Source organism: Bombina bombina, chromosome 5 (assembly GCF_027579735.1).
Source record: "Bombina bombina isolate aBomBom1 chromosome 5, aBomBom1.pri, whole genome shotgun sequence".
NCBI classification, from domain to species: domain Eukaryota; kingdom Metazoa; phylum Chordata; class Amphibia; order Anura; family Bombinatoridae; genus Bombina; species Bombina bombina.
The window spans coordinates 847,330,114-847,346,881 of NC_069503.1; positions in this window are offsets into that span (position 1 = coordinate 847,330,114).

The following is a 16,768-nucleotide window of genomic DNA, read 5'->3' on the forward strand; positions in this document are numbered from 1 at the left end:
TGAATCATCTTGGGCAACTTTATTATCTGTGGCAGTACTGTCCTTACTTTGTTTGGACGCTATGGCACAATTATCACACAATTTTGAAGGGGGAGACACATTGGCTTCCATACATACAGAACATAGTTTATCTGAAGGCACAGACATGTTAAACAGGCATAAACTGGTTAATAAAGCACAAAAACCGTTTTAAAACAAAACCGTTACTGTCTCTTTAAATGTTAAACAGGGCACACTTTATTACTGAATATGTGAAAAACTATGAAGGAATTATCTAATCTTTACCAAATTTTCACCACAGTGTCTTAAAGCATTCAAAGTATTGCACCCCAAATTTCAGGCTGTTAACCCCTAAAGTGTGGAAACCGGAGCCGTTTACAATTTTAACCCCCTTACAGTCCCAGCCCCAGCCTTTGCTGCGACTTCACCAATCCCAGGGGGGTATACGATACCAAATGAAGCCTTCTAGGAACCTTTTCAGTTAATTCCAGACCCACACACATGCAGCAGCAGCATGTACTGTTCTCAAAAGTAACTGTGCAGTAATGGTGCGAAAATGAGGCTCTGCCTACTACAGAGAAAGGCCCTTACTGACTGGGAAGGTGTCTAAACAAGTGCCTGGCGTAAAAAACGTTCCTCAAAGTTATAAAAGTGTGAAATTCAACTTCAAACTGCATATAATACCTAAATAAAGCAATCGATTTAGCCCATAAAAGTGTCTACCAGTTTATAGCCCATATTAAGCCCTTTATTCTGTTTGAGTCTAAGAAAATGGCTTACCGATCCCCATGAGGGAAAAATGACAGCCTTCCAGCATTACACAGTCTTGTTAGAATAATGGCTAGTCATACCTTAAGCAGAAAAGTCTGCAAACTGTTCCCCCCAACTGAAGTTCTCTCAGCTCAACAGTCCTGTGTGGGAACAGCAATCGATTTTAGTTACTGCTGCTAAAATCATACTCCTCTTATAAACAGAACTCTTCATCTCTTTCTGTTTTAGAGTAAATAGTACATACCAGCACTATTTTAAAATAACAAACTCTTGATAGAAGAATAAAAAACTACAATTAAACACCACATACTCTTCACCATCTCCGTGGAGATGCTACTTGTTAGAGCGGCAAAGAGAATGACTGGGGGGGGCGGAGCCTGGGAGGGACTATATGGACAGCTTTTGCTGTGCTCTTTGCCATTTCCTGTTGGGGAAGAGAATATTCCCACAAGTTATGGATGACGCCGTGGACCGGACACACCAATGTTGGAGAAATTACTTTGGCGCCCCTTCGTCTTATTTCTCTTATCCTGAGGGAGAAAATTACCTTTACCTCCCGTGATGTCAGAAATAATTTCCGATAGACCAGGACCAAATAAGGTCTTCCCCTTATATGGAATAGCCAAAAGTTTTGACTTAGAGGAGACGTCCGCAGAGCAAGGCTTCAGCCATAAGACTCTGCAGGCCAAAATAGAATAACCTGATATCTTAGCTTCCAGTTTAATAACCTGTAGAGAAGCGTCTGTGATAAAGGAATTAGCTAATTTGAGAGCCTTTATCCTATCTTGAATCTCATCCAAGGATGTCTCCGTTCTGATAGCATTAGACAGGGCGTCAAACCAATATGCAACCACACTGGTGACGGAAGCAATGCACACGGCAAGTTGCAATTGTGGACCCTGGTGTACGTACATCTTTTTAAGTAGGCCCTCTAATTTCTTGTCCATAGGATCTTTGAAAGCACAACCATCCTCTATGGGAAAAGTAGTTCTCTTAGCTAAAGTAGAAATAGCCCCTTCCACCTTAGGAACTGTTTGCCAAGCTTGCTTGATAGAGTCGGCTATGGGAAACATCTTCTTGAAAATAGGAGATGGAGAAAAACATAATTTATGTAAGAACTTACCTGATAAATTCATTTCTTTCATATTAGCAAGAGTCCATGAGCTAGTGACGTATGGGATATACATTCCTACCAGGAGGGGCAAAGTTTCCCAAACCTCAAAATGCCTATAAATACACCCCTCACCAAACCCACAAATCAGTTTAACGAATAGCCAAGAAGTGGGGTGATAAGAAAAAAGTGCGAAGCATAAATATAAGGAATTGGAATAATTGTGCTTTATACAAAAAAATCATAACCACCACAAAAAAAGGGTGGGCCTCATGGACTCTTGCTAATATGAAAGAAATTAATTTATCAGGTAAGTTCTTACATAAATTATGTTTTCTTTCATGTAATTAGCAAGAGTCCATGAGCTAGTGACGTATGGGATAATGACTACCCAAGATGTGGATCTTCCACGCAAGAGTCACTAGAGAGGGAGGGATAAAATAAAGACAGCCAATTCCGCTGAAAATAATCCACACCCAAAACAAAGTTTAAAACTTATAATGAAAAAAACTGAAATTATAAGCAGAAGAATCAAACTGAAACAGCTGCCTGAAGTACTTTTCTACCAAAAACTGCTTCAGAAGAAGAAAACACATCAAAATGGTAGAATTTAGTAAAAGTATGCAAAGAAGACCAAGTTGCTGCTTTGCAAATCTGATCAACCGAAGCTTCATTCCTAAACGCCCAGGAAGTAGAAACTGACCTAGTAGAATGAGCTGTAATCCTTTGAGGCGGAGTTTTACCCGACTCGACATAAGCATGATGAATTAAAGATTTCAACCAAGATGCCAAAGAAATGGCAGAAGCCTTCTGACCTTTCCTAGAACCGGAAAAGATAACAAATAGACTAGAAGTCTTTCGGAAATTCTTAGTAGCTTCAACATAATATTTCAAAGCTCTAACTACATCCAAAGAATGCAATGATTTCTCCTTAGAATTCTTAGGATTAGGACATAATGAAGGAACCACAATTTCTCTACTAATGTTGTTAGAATTCACAACCTTAGGTAAAAATTTAAAAGAAGTTTGCAACACCGCCTTATCCTGATGAAAAATCAGAAAAGGAGACTCACAAGAAAGAGCAGATAATTCAGAAACTCTTCTGGCAGAAGAGATGGCCAAAAGGAACAAAACTTTCCAAGAAAGTAATTTAATGTCCAAAGAATGCATAGGTTCAAACGGAGGAGCTTGAAGAGCCCCCAGAACCAAATTCAAACTCCAAGGAGGAGAAATTGACTTAATGACAGGTTTTATACGAACCAAAGCTTGTACAAAACAATGAATATCAGGAAGATTAGCAATCTTTCTGTGAAAAAGAACAGAAAGAGCAGAGATTTGTCCTTTCAAGGAACTTGCAGACAAACCTTTATCCAAACCATCCTGAAGAAACTGTAAAATTCTCGGAATTCTAAAAGAATGCCAGGAAAAATGATGAGAAAGACACCAAGAAATATAAGTCTTCCAGACTCTATAATATATCTCCCTAGATACGGATTTACAAGCCTATAACATAGTATTAATCACAGAGTCAGAGAAACCTCTTTGACTAAGAATCAAGCGTTCAATCTCCATACCTTTAAATTTAAGGATTTGAGATCCTGATGGAAAAAAGGACCTTGTGACAGAAGGTCTGGTCTTAACGGAAGAGTCCACGGTTGGCAAGAGGCCATCCGGACAAGATCCGCATACCAAAACCTGTGAGGCCATGCTGGAGCCACCAGCAGAACAAACTAGCATTCCTTCAGAATCTTGGAGATTACTCTTGGAAGAAGAACTAGAGGCGGAAAGATATAGGCAGGATAATACTTCCAAGGACGTGACATCGCATCCACTGCTTCCGCTTGAGGATCCCTGGATCTGGACAGATACCTGGGAAGTTTCTTGTTTAGATGAGAAGCCATCAGATCTATTTCTGGAAGACCCCACATTTGAACAATCTGAAGAAATACCTCTGGGTGAAGAGACCATTCGCCCGGATGTAACGTTTGGCGACTGAGATAATCCGCTTCCCAATTGTCTATACCTGGGATATGAACCGCAGAAACTAGACAGGAGCTGGATTCCGCCCATACCAGAATTCGAGATACTTCTTTCATAGCTAGAGGACTGAGTCCCTCCTTGATGATTGATGTATGCCACAGTTGTGACATTGTCTGTCTGAAAACAAATGAACGATTCTCTCTTTAGAAGAGGCCAAGACTGAAGAGCTCTGAAAATTGCACGGAGTTCCAAAATATTGATCGGTAATCTCACCTCCTGAGATTCCCAAACCCCTTGTGCTGTCAGAGACCCCCACACAGCTCCCCAACCTGTAAGACTTGCATCTGTTGAAATTACAGTCCAGGTCGGAAGAACAAAAGAAGCCCCCTGAACTAAACGATGGTGATCTGTCCACCACGTCAGAGAGTGTCGTACAATCGGTTTTAAAGATATTAATTGAGATATCTTTGTGTAATCCCTGCACCACTGGTTCAGCATACAGAGCTGAAGAGGCCGCATGTGAAAACAAGCAAAGGGGATCGCGTCCGATGCAGCAGTCATAAGACCTAGAATTTCCATGCATAAGGCTACCGAAGGGAATGATTGTGACTGAAGGTTTCGACAAGCTGATATCAATTTTAGACGTCTCTTGTCTGTCAAAGATAGAGTCATGGACACTGAATCTATCTGGAAACCTAAAAAGGTTACCTGTGTCTGAGGAATCAATGAACTTTTTGGTAAATTGATCCTCCAACCATGATGTTGAAGAAACAACACAAATCAATTTGTATGAGATTCTACTAAATGTGAAGACTGAGCACGTACCAAGATATCGTCCAAATAAGGAAATACCACAATACCCTGTTCTCTGATTACAGACAGAAGGACACCGAGAACCTTCGTAAAAATTCTTGGAGCTGTAGCTAGGCCAAACGGTAGAGCCACAAACTGGTAATGCTTGTCTAGGAAAGAGAATCTCAGAAACTGATAGTGATCTGGATGAATCGGAATATGCAGATATGCATCCTGTAAATCTATTGTAGACATATAATGCCCTTGCTGAACAAAAGGCAGGATAGTCCTTACAGTTACCATTTTGAATGTTGGTATCCTTACATAACGATTCAATATTTTTAGATCCAGAACTGGTCTGAAGGAATTCTCCTTCTTTGGTACAATGAAGAGATTTGAATAAAACCCCAGTCCCTGTTCCAGAACTGGAACTGGCATAATTACTCCAGCCAACTCTAGATCTGAAACACATTTCAGAAATGCTTGAGCCTTCGCTGGGTTTACTGGGACACGGGAAAGAAAAAATCTCTTTGCAGGAGGCCTTATCTTGAAGCCAATTCTGTACCCTTCTGAAATAATGTTCTGAATCCAAAGATTGTGAACGGAATTGATCCAAATTTCTTTGAAAAAACGTAATCTGCCCCCTACCAGCTGAGCTGGAATGAGGGCCGCACCTTCATGTGGACTTAGGAGCTGGCTTTGATTTTCTAAAAGGCTTGGATTTATTCCAGACTGGAGATGGTTTCCAAACTGATACCGCTCCTGAGGATGAAGGATCAGGTTTTTGTTCCTTGTTGTGACGAAAGGAACGAAAACGATTATTAGACCTAAATTTACCTTTAGATTTTTTTATCCTGTGGTAAAAAAGTTCCTTTCCCTCCAGTAACAGTTGAGATAATAGAATCCAACTGAGAACCAAACAATTTATTACCCTGGAAAGAAAGGGAAAGCAGAGTAGACTTAGAAGACATATCAGCATTCCAAGTTTTAAGCCATAAAGCTCTTCTAGCTAAAATAGCTAGAGACATATACCTGACATCAACTCTAATGATATCAAAGATGGCATCACAAATAAAATTATTAGCATGTTGAAGAAGAATAATAATGCTATGAGAATTATGATCTGTTACTTGTTGCGCTAAAGCTTCTAACCAAAAAGTTGAAGCTGCAGCAACATCCGCTAAAGATATAGCAGTTCTAAGAAGATTACCTGAACACAAGTAAGCTTTTCTTAGAAAGGATTCAATTTTCCTATCTAAAGGATCCTTAAAGGAAGTACCATCTGCCGTAGGAATAGTAGTACGCTTAGCAAGAGTAGAGACAGCCCCATCAACCTTAGGGATTTTGTCCCAAAACTCTAATCTGTCAGATGGCACAGGATATAATTGCTTAAAACGTTTAGAAGGAGTAAATGAATTACCAAAATTATTCCATTCCCTGGAAATTACTTCAGAAATAGCACTAGGGACAGGAAAAACTTCTGGAATAACTACAGGAGATTTAAGAACCTTATCTAAACGTTTAGATTTAGTATCAAGAGGACCAGAATCCTCAATTTCTAATGCAATTAGGACTTCTTTAAGTAAAGAACGAATAAATTCCATTTTAAATAAATATGAAGATTTATCAGCATCAACCTCTGAGACAGAATCCTCTGAACCAGAAGAACCATTATCAGAATCAGAATGATGATGTTCATTTAAAAATTCATCTGAAAAATGAGAAGTTTTAAAAGATTTTTTACGTTTACTAGAAGAAGGAATAACAGACATAGCCTTCTTAATGGATTTAGAAACAAAATCTCTTATGTTATCAGGAACACTGAGTATTAGATGTTGACGGAACAGCAACAGGTAATGTAACAGTACTAAAGGAAATATTATCTGCATTAACAAGTTTGTCATGACAAACAGTACAAACAACAGCTGGAGGAACAGATACCATAAGTTTACAGCAGATACACTTAGCTTTGGTAGCTCCAGCACCAGGCAGCGATTTTCCAGAAGTATCTTCTGACTCAGTTTCAACGTGGGACATCTTGCAATATGTAATAGAAAAAACAACATATAAAGCAAAATTGATCAAATTCCTTAAATGACAGTTTCAGGAATGGGGAAAAAATGCCAGTGAACAAGCTTCTAGCAACCAGAAGCAATAAATAATGAGACTTAAATAATGTGGAGACAATAGTGACGCCCATATTTTTTTAGCGCCAAAAATGACGCCCACATTATTTGGCGCCTAAATGCTTTTAGCGCCAAAAATGACGCCACATCCGGAACGCTGACACTTTTGGCGCAAAAGAACGTAAAAAATGACGCAACTTCCGGCGACACGTATGACGCCGGAAACAGAAAAAAAAATTTGCGCCAAAAAAGTCTGCGCCAAGAATGACGCAATAAAATGAAGCATTTTCAGCCCCCGCGAGCCTAACAGCCCACAGGGAAAAAGTCAAATTTTAAGGTAAGAAAAAAATTGATTCATATGCATTATCCCAAATATGAAACTGACTGTCTGAAATAAGGAATGTTGAACATCCTGAGTCAAGGCAAATAAATGTTTGAATACATATATTTAAAACTTTATAAAAAAAGTGCCCAACCATAGCTTAGAGTGTCACAGAAAATAAGACTTACTTACCCCAGGACACTCATCTACATGTTGTAGAAAGCCAAACCAGTACTGAAACGAAAATCAGCAGAGGTAATGGTATATAAATAAGAGTATATCGTCGATCTGAAAAGGGAGGTAAGAGATGAATCTCTACGACCGATAACAGAGAACCTATGAAATAGACCCCCTAGAAGGAGATCATTGAATTCAAATAGGCAATACTCTCCTCACATCCCTCTGACATTCACTGCACGCTGAGAGGAAAACCGGGCTCCAACCTGCTGTGGAGCGCATATCAACAAGAGACGCAGGGCACTGCTTGTGAGGGAGGTAACACTTGGAGCGCCTGAGGAGAAAGTTGCGGCATATATTGTACCTCATCATTAGAATCCTGAACAACATCCTTAGAAGAAGTTGGCTCAGAATTTTTTTTATCCTTATGACTTAAAGTCCTCTCAATACAAGGACAGAAGGGTATTGGTGGTTCCACAAAAGCATTAAAACAAAGAGCAAGGAACATGTTGCAAGGTCCCTTGATCCATAATAACTCACACTTTGACACAATAAACCTTAAAATTAACACAAAAAAAGTTACTGTGTCTTTAAATTTTAAACCGCAATTATTTTACTGCGCACTAAATTTGGTCCCACAGTCACCTCCACACCTCAGCCCCGCTGAGGCGCCTACCTTCCTGACCCAGAGATGATACGCTGTCAGATGTGAAGCTGCTCTCCCGCTCTTCAGTTGAAACAAATCGCTTGCACAGCAGAAGATTTGGCCCGTTGCATGCAGCCCGGTCCTAGGAACGCATGTAATAGCAGTAAACATGCGCTCCTAGAAACAGACCGGAGATATCTCACTTATGCCTCAAAATGTCTCCACTGTAAGCGCAACTAGGAAAGGCGCACAGGAGACGTAAATCCGCCCATCGTGGGAGTTTCTAAAATGCAATGCCTGTTTCCCGGGGAAAAATTAACACCACAGAACATGGAACCACCAGAGCCCTAAAAATGTTCAATTCCTCAGAGCTCAAACCAACCCCAGTGCCAAAAAAATACATATAGCTGCCAAATATTTCTCTCCTGTCTAGGAAAGTATTGCCAATAATAAAGTGCCCCTTACAGGAAAGCCCTTTACTAAATAAATAAGGTATTTTTCTCTGCCCACTCTTTTCTGAGTTGATCTGACGGCCCCAGAACAAGAAAATAGCACTTACCTCAGGGTACTGCCTGACAGCAAGGCAGTTCACAGGTTTGAGAGGTCCTCCTTCCTCACATCGACCTGTAGAAAACAGAGACTGAGTCATATCCCTCAGACTATAGGAAATTAGGGCAGTATTAAATATGGGAGGAGCAGTGAGAATTATGTCCCACAAGTTCCCATTACTCTAAAGCCACCAAAGCTCTACTGCAGAGACTGACATGGACTACAGCTACACCCTAGGAAAAAGTAGCACAATCCTGTAACACTTTAAAAATAAACTCTTGATTGAAGAATAGTGATGTCGCGAACCTAAAATTTTGCGTTCGTGAACGGCGAACTTCCGCAACGGTTTGCGAACGGGCGAACCGCCATAGAATTCAATAGACAGGCGAATTTTAAAACCCACAGGGACTCTTTCTGGCCACAATAGTGATGGAAAAGTTGTTTCAAGGGTACTAACACCTGGACTGTGGCATGCAGGAGGGGGATCCATGGCAAAACTCCCATGGAGAATTACATAGTTGATGCAGAGTCTGGTTTTAATCCATAAAGGGCATAAATCACCTAACATTCCTAAATTGTTTGGAATAACGTGCTTTAAAACATCAGGTATGATGTTGTATTGATCAGGTAGTGTAAGTGTTACGCCCGCTTCACAGTGACAGACCAAACTCCCCGTTTAAAGGGGCAGTCTACACCAGAATTTTTATTGTTTTAAAAGATAGATAATCCCTTTATTACCCATTTCCCAGTTTTGCATAACTAACACATTTATAATAATATACTTTTAACCTCTGTGATTATCTTGTATCTAAGCCTCTGCAAACTGCCCCTTTTTTCAGTTCTTTTGACAGACTTGCAGTCTAGCCAATCAGTGCCTGCTCCCAGATAACTTCTCGTGCACGAGCACAGTATTATCTATATGAAATATGTGAACTAACACCCTCTAGTGGTGAAAAACTGTTAAAATGCAATCTGAAAGAGGTGGGCATCAAGGTCTAAGAAATTAGCATATGAACCTCCTAGGTTAAGCTTTCAACTAAGAATACCAAGAGAACAAAGCAAAATTGGTGATAAAGTACATTGGAAAATTGTTTAAAATTACATGCTCTATCTGAATCACGAGTTTATTTTTGCTTAGACTGTCCCTTTAACACACCGCAAACAACCGCAAACTCCCCATTTGCACAAGGTTTGATACCAAGCTAGCCATGTCCCGTTCCTTGTCCTCACTGATGTCATTGAAGGTCTCTTCCTCCACCCAGCCACGTACAACACCAAGAGTCCCCGAAAGGTGACAACAAGCCACCTGGGATGCCTGCTGTGTTTGGTCTTCCACCTCCTCAAAGCCACCTTCCTCCTCTGACTCCTCTTCTTCAGACTCCTCTCTCTGCGTTATTATAAGGTGTGTTAAGTAGTACTATTCCTATCAGTTTAATACCTGTTATGTGCTTTTTTTTTGTTTGGTTTTTGAAGCCACAGTGCAGCACCAGAGGCCAGAAAAATTAGGCATGTACACATGCCTGAAAAATTAGGTGCTGTAGCAGCGGCCAGAAAAATTGATATTTGTTTTCCAGGCAGAAAGTGCCCTAAAACATTGCGGCTTGAACCCTAGTTGGTGGCGGATAAGTCACGCAAGTCATCCGGCATTCAGAGATAAAATACAGCAGCGTGTGGACCATTTTTAGCCCAAGGCAGCTCATTTCATCAAGCCTTTTTTTTAGTCGAATGTATCGCCCAGTGTCAGTCCCTTCGGGATCCATTCCTCATTCATCTTAATAAAGGTGAGGTAATCTAGACTTTTTTGACCTAGGCGACTTCTCTTCTCAGTGACAATACCTCCTGCTGCACTGAAGGTCCTTTCTGACAGGACACTTGAAGCGGGGCAGGCCAGAATTGGGATAGCTCAGGCCACAGGTCAAGCCTGCACACCCAGTAGTCAAGGGGTTTATCGCTCCTCAGAGTGTCGATATCTGCAGTTAAGGCGAGGTAGTCCGCTACCTGTCGGTCGAGTCGTTCTCTGAGGGTGGACCCCAAAGGGCTGTGGCGATTAGTAGGACTTAAAAAGCTCTGCATGTCCTCCATCAACAACACGTCTATAAAGTGTCCTGTCCTTGCCGGCGTGGTCGTGGGAGGAGGATTACTTTCACCTCTTCCCCTGTTAGATTCCCGTTGTGCTGTGACATCACCCTTATACGCTGTGTAAAGCATACTTTTTAATTTATTTTGGAACTGCTGCATCCTTTCCAACTTGTGGTAATTCGGTAACATTTCAGGCACTTTATGCTTATACCGGTGGTCTAGTAGCGTGGACACCCAGTACAGGTCGTTCTCCTTCAGCCTTTTTATACGAGGGTCCCTCAGGCACGACAGCATGAAAGACCCCATTTGCACAAGGTTGGATGCCGAGCTACTCATGTCCCGTTCCTTGTCCTCAGTGATCTCACTGAAGGTATGTTCTTCCCCCCAGCCACGTACAACACCACGGGTAACAGATAGGCGACAACGAGCACCCAGGGATGCCTGTTGTGGTTGGTCTTCCTCCTCCTCCTCAAAGCCACATTCCTCCTCTGACTCCTCTTCCAGCGTTGCCGCAGGTCCAGCAAGCGATGCTGATAAGGATGTTTCTGGTGGTGATGGTGACCACAACTCTTCCTCTTCCCGCTCATCTACGGCCTAATCCAGCACTCTTCGCAGGGCACGCTCCAGGAAGAAAACAAATGGTATGATGTCGCTGATAGTGCGACTGGACTAGGTTTGTCACCTCCTCAAAAGGACGCATGAGCCTACAGGCATTGCGCGCATGAGCGTCCAGTAACGTGGCAAAAAAATTCCCAGCTCCACAGAGGCTGTCCTAGCACCCTGGTCATACAAATACTCGTTAACGGCTTTTTCTTGTTGGATCAGGCAGTTGAACATTAGGAGTTTTGAATTCCAACGTGTCGGGCTGTCGCAAATCAAGCGCCTTACTGGCATGTTTCGCCGCGTAGGAACACCTGAAATGGCCACATACCTTCCTGGCCTGCTTCAGGACGTCCTGTAAGACTGGGTACTTATGCACAAAGCGTTGTACGATCAAATTACACACATGTGCCATGCACGGCACGTGTCAACTTACCCAAATTCTATGGCGACACCAAATTTCTTCCTTTGCCAATCTCCAGTTGGTGCGGAGTCATCCACTGATCCACCTGTGCATTCAGGGCGGACAGGAGTGCTGGTCCGGTGTGACTCTCTGCTTTCAGGCAAGTCAACCCCAAGACGGCGTGACACTGCCGTATCCGGGATGTGGAATAGTACCTGGGGAGCTGCCGTTGATGTGGAGCAAGACGCAGCAGCAGCAGAGGACTCAGCCGAGGAGGTTATGGAAGAGGATGGAGTAGGAGGAGTAGAGGATGTGGCAGCAGGCCTGCCTGCAAATCATGGCGGTGTCACCAACTCCTCTGCAGAGCCACGCATTCCATGCTTGGCAGCCGTCAGCAGGTTTACCCAATGCGCAGTGTAGGTGATATACCTGCCCTGACCATGCTTTGCAGACCAGGTATCAGTGGTCAGATGGACCCTTGCCCCAACACTGTGTGCCAGACATGCCATTACTTCCTTTTGCACAATCGAGTACAGGTTGGGGATTGCCTTTTGTGCAAAGAAATTTCGGCCGGGTACCTTCCACTGCGGTGTCCCAATAGCTACAAATTTTTTCAACGCCTCAGACTCCACCAGCTTGTATGGTAAAAGCTGGCGGGCTAAGAGCTCAGTCAAGCCAGCTGTCAGATGCCGGGCAAGGGGGTGACTTTGTGACATTGGCTTCTTACGCTCAAACATGTCCTTGACAGACACCTGACTGTGGGCAGATGAGCAGGAACTGCTCAAGGCGAGACACGGAGTGGCGAATGGTTGAGAGGGGGCAAGGAGAACAGCAGTGGTTGACGTGGCTGAAGATGCTGGACCAGGAGGATGGCAGATTTGAGTTTGTGTGCTGCTTGTACTCAGGTGTTGATCCCATAGGCGTTTGTGATGTGCGATCATGTGCCTTCGAAAAGCAGTTGTACCTAGGTGGGTGTTGGAGTTCCCACGACTCAGTTTCTTTTGGCACAGGTTGCAAATGGCATCGCTGTTGTCAGAGGCAGACACACACAAAAAAAAATGCCACACTGCTGAGCTCTGCAATGACGGCATTCTGGTGGTGGCAACTGCATGCATTGATTTGTGTGCTTTCTGGCTGACCCCGGGTGCCGATGCATGCTGTCTGACTGTGCCACTAGCTCCTTGCGACGACCTCCCCCTCCTTCCAACTCGTCTCCTACTCCTCTCTGTCTCCCCATCTGAACTTTCCCCCTCCTCTTCTAGCGGGCACCCACGTGACGCATCGCCATCATCAACCGCTTCACTTGTATCTGACAACTAACAAAGGAAGCAACATTGGGTACAACATCATCACACCGTACGTCCATGTGTGTAATGCTGCCTAACTGAGACATATCCCTGTTATCTACATCCTCTAGCAATAATGGTTGCGCATCACTATCACTCATTTCTTCCAACTGATGTGTAGATAACTCCTCGACAGATCAAGTGAAGCGGCTGTGGTGCTAGTGGTGGCAGCATGCGGGTGAGTGGTAACTTGAGAGGTGCCCGAAGCTAAGCTGGAGGTGGATGGTGCGTCAAGGTTCCGATCGGAAGTTGTAGAAGATTGGGTGTCCTGTGTTAGCCAGTCAACTATGTCCTCAGAACTGTTCGAGTTCGGGGTACGTGGCCTCTGCCTGTCATTTTTTTTTAGATTAGTGGTACTATGCGTGCAAGCTACTGTGACAGATGAGTGGCACTGTGCCACTGGCAGAAGCTGGCAGAGTAGACGCTGAAGGCCTGACACACATGCTTGCAGACAACTGCTATTCAATCTATTACAGTCAAAAAAAATTTTTTTTTTTTTTAAATGTACACTACTGTTACACCAGATAGGAGTTGCACTGGGGTGACACTGTGCCCTGGCAGGCACTGAAACGCACACGTGTGAAGGAAACTGACTGCTATTATTTAACAGTCAGAAAAGTGTTTTTTTTAAATCTACACTACTGTTACACCAGATATGAGTGGTGGCACTGGGCACAGTATACGGGGTGAGCCTGACACACACGCTGGCTGGCAGGCAACTGCAATTAGATTACACATGAAAAAAAAAAAAAAAGCAGACTGATGTTCTAGCCCTAAAAAGGGCTTTTTGGGGTGCTGTCCTTACAGCAGAGATCAGATGAGTCCTTCAGGACTGTAGTGGACACTGAATACACTAGCCTAGCTATCGATTTCCCTATTAAAGGGACAGTCTACACCAGAATTTTTATTGTTTTAAAAGATAGATAATCCCTTTATTACCCATTTCCCAGTTTTGCATAACTAACACATTTATAATAATATACTTTTAACCTCTGTAATTATCTTGTATCTAAGCCTCTGCAAACTGCCCCTTTTTTCAGTTCTTTTGACAGACTTACAGTCTAGCCAATCAGTGCCTGCTCCCAGATTACTTCACGTGCACAAGCACAGTGTTATCTATATGAAATATGTGAACTAACACCCTCTAGTGGTGAAAAACTGTTAAAATGCAATCTGAAAAAGGTGGGCTTCAAGGTCTGAGAAATTAGCATATGAACCTCCTAGGTTAAGCTTTCAACTAAGAATACCAAGAGAACAAAGCAAAATTGGTGATAAAAGTAAATTGGAAAATTGTTTAAAATGACATGCTCTATCTGAATCAGGAAAGTTTATTTTGGCCTAGACTGTCCCTTTAAATCAGTAGCAGCTACACTGTTCCTCCTCCTCACTAAGAATGCAGCTTCCAAATGAATCTAAAATGTATGCTGTCCAGGAGGTAGGAGGGTCTGCTGCTGATTGGCTGGAATGTGTCTTCTGACTGAGGTACAGGGTCAAAGTATTACTCAATGATGACGAATAGGGGGCGGATCAAACATCGCATATGTTCGCCCGCCGCGGCGAACGCGAACAAGCTATGTTCACCGGGAACTATTCGCGACATCACTATTGAAGAATCTTAAAAAGGACACTAAACCCAAATATTTTCTTTCGTGATTCAGATAGAGCATGCATTTTTAAGCAACTTTCTAATTTACTCCTATTATCATTTTTTCTTCGTTCTCTTGCTATCTTTATTTAAAAAGCAGGCATGTGATGCATAGGATCTGGTCCATTTTTTGTTGAGAACCTGGGTTATTGCTTGCCTATTGGTGGGTAAATGTAAGCCTCCAATAAGCAAGCGCTATCCATGTGCTGAACCTAAAATGGGCTGGGCTAAGATTTACATTCCTGCTTTTAAAATAAAGATACCAAGAGAATGAAAAAAATTAATAGGAGTAAAAGAGAAAGTTGCATAAAATTCCATGCTCTATCTGAATAACGAAATAAAAAATGTGGGTTCACTGTCCCTTTAACACCTCACTTTGCCACTTCCTATCACGAACGCAGGCAAAGAGAATGACTGGGTTGGGAGTGAAGGGAGGTGATATTTATCAGTTCTGCTGTGGGGCTCTTTGCCGCCTCCTGCTGACCAGGAGGTGAATATCCCATTAGTAATTAAGATGATCCATGGACTCATCGTGTCATTAAAAAGAAAAATGGTTCCCAAGTTTTTGAAAACAGCATCTGTTGAAGTAACATAAATCTGACTTAAAAGAGAATTTTGATTTTTCATAGTGAGGTAATAACTTAAGGATTTTGTTAAGTCATTGGGATTGTCATTCCACAAAGAAATCACAATTATAGCGACCCATATGGAACTTTGAAGAAGGAATTGCTTACAGGGTGGACACCATTAGGCCAATTACCACCATGCATTCCTCTGGTGTTGGTAGACTGATGCCTGTAAGTAACCTTGTTTCTCTGGAACTTAAATCTAAGACATGTTTAAGAGATTTTTGGTAGATTGGTTAATTAACTCTTCTACAGACAGGCATACATTTACAGTAATTATCCAGGTAGGGCATCTGTAAAACCCCATAAGCTTTAGATTTGAGGTGCTGCATAATTGAAGGGGGGGAAAAAATGTATATTCAGTACTGTGTGTCAAATTTCTATTAAGACCATTTGGCTAAAATTATGTAGGTGGAAAATTTATCAACAAAATGCTGAGGCAAAATTTCAGTGTGCCCATTCTGATGCATGATGTATTGTAACACCTAGGATTATGACTTTCTTCAAATTATTTTGTTCCTGCAAGGGACAAAAAAACAAACAAAAAACACATAACAAGGTATTTTAACACCTGTCTAGCCCACAATGACTTGGTTCTGGGATCATTTCCTTTGTCTTGTCCTTACAAGGCCTAAATGTGCTTGTACTAATAGTGCCAACATATTTTCTTATACAACCATGCAGACTTTCCTGCTACACTACTGTACTGCATAGTTACATAGAAATCTGGTGGCACTCTACAAATAACTGATAAATAGAGAATACTCAAGTCTATAAAGTTCAACCTTTCACACATTCTTGTTACTACTGTTGATCCAAAAGAAGACAACCTCCCCTAAACTAGATTTCCAATTGCACCAAAAGGAGAAAAAAAAAGTCTAAACTTTAAAGTGACCATCAGATATCTCCTTGAATAAGCAAGTTATACTGTCAATACTATTCTGTGATATGTTGCTTTGCCAAAAAAGCATCTACTAAATTTGCTGAAATAACAGGATTAAAGGGACAGTCTAGTATAAATTAAAATTTTCCTTATTCCCAATTTACTTTTATCATCAAATTTGCTTTTTTTCTATTGGTATTCTTAGTTTAAACTAAACATAGGTAAGCTCATATGCTAATTTCTAAACCTTTGAGGGCTGCCTCTTATCACAGGCTTTTTAAATCTCTTTTCAACACAAAGACAGAAAGTACACGTGGGCCATATAGATAACACTATGTTCAGGCACATGGGGTTATTTAAGATTTAGCACAAAACAATGCTAAGTTTAAGACAATAGATAACAGTCACAGTCATGTGATCAGGGGGCTGGAAGAAGGTTCCTAGATACAAGGTAATCACAGAGGTAAAAAGTGTATTAATATAACTGTGTTGGTTATGCAAAACTGGGGAATGGGTAATAAAGGTATTATCTATCTTTTAAAACAATAACAATTCTATGGTAGACTGTCCCTTTAAGCAGATAATTTCACACACTTATTCTTACTGTAAAGAACCCCTTTAGGTGAAATCTCTTTTCCTTAAAAGGGACATGAAACCCCATTTTTTTCTTTCACGATTTAGAAAACATGCAATTTTAAAAAAACTTTCTAAT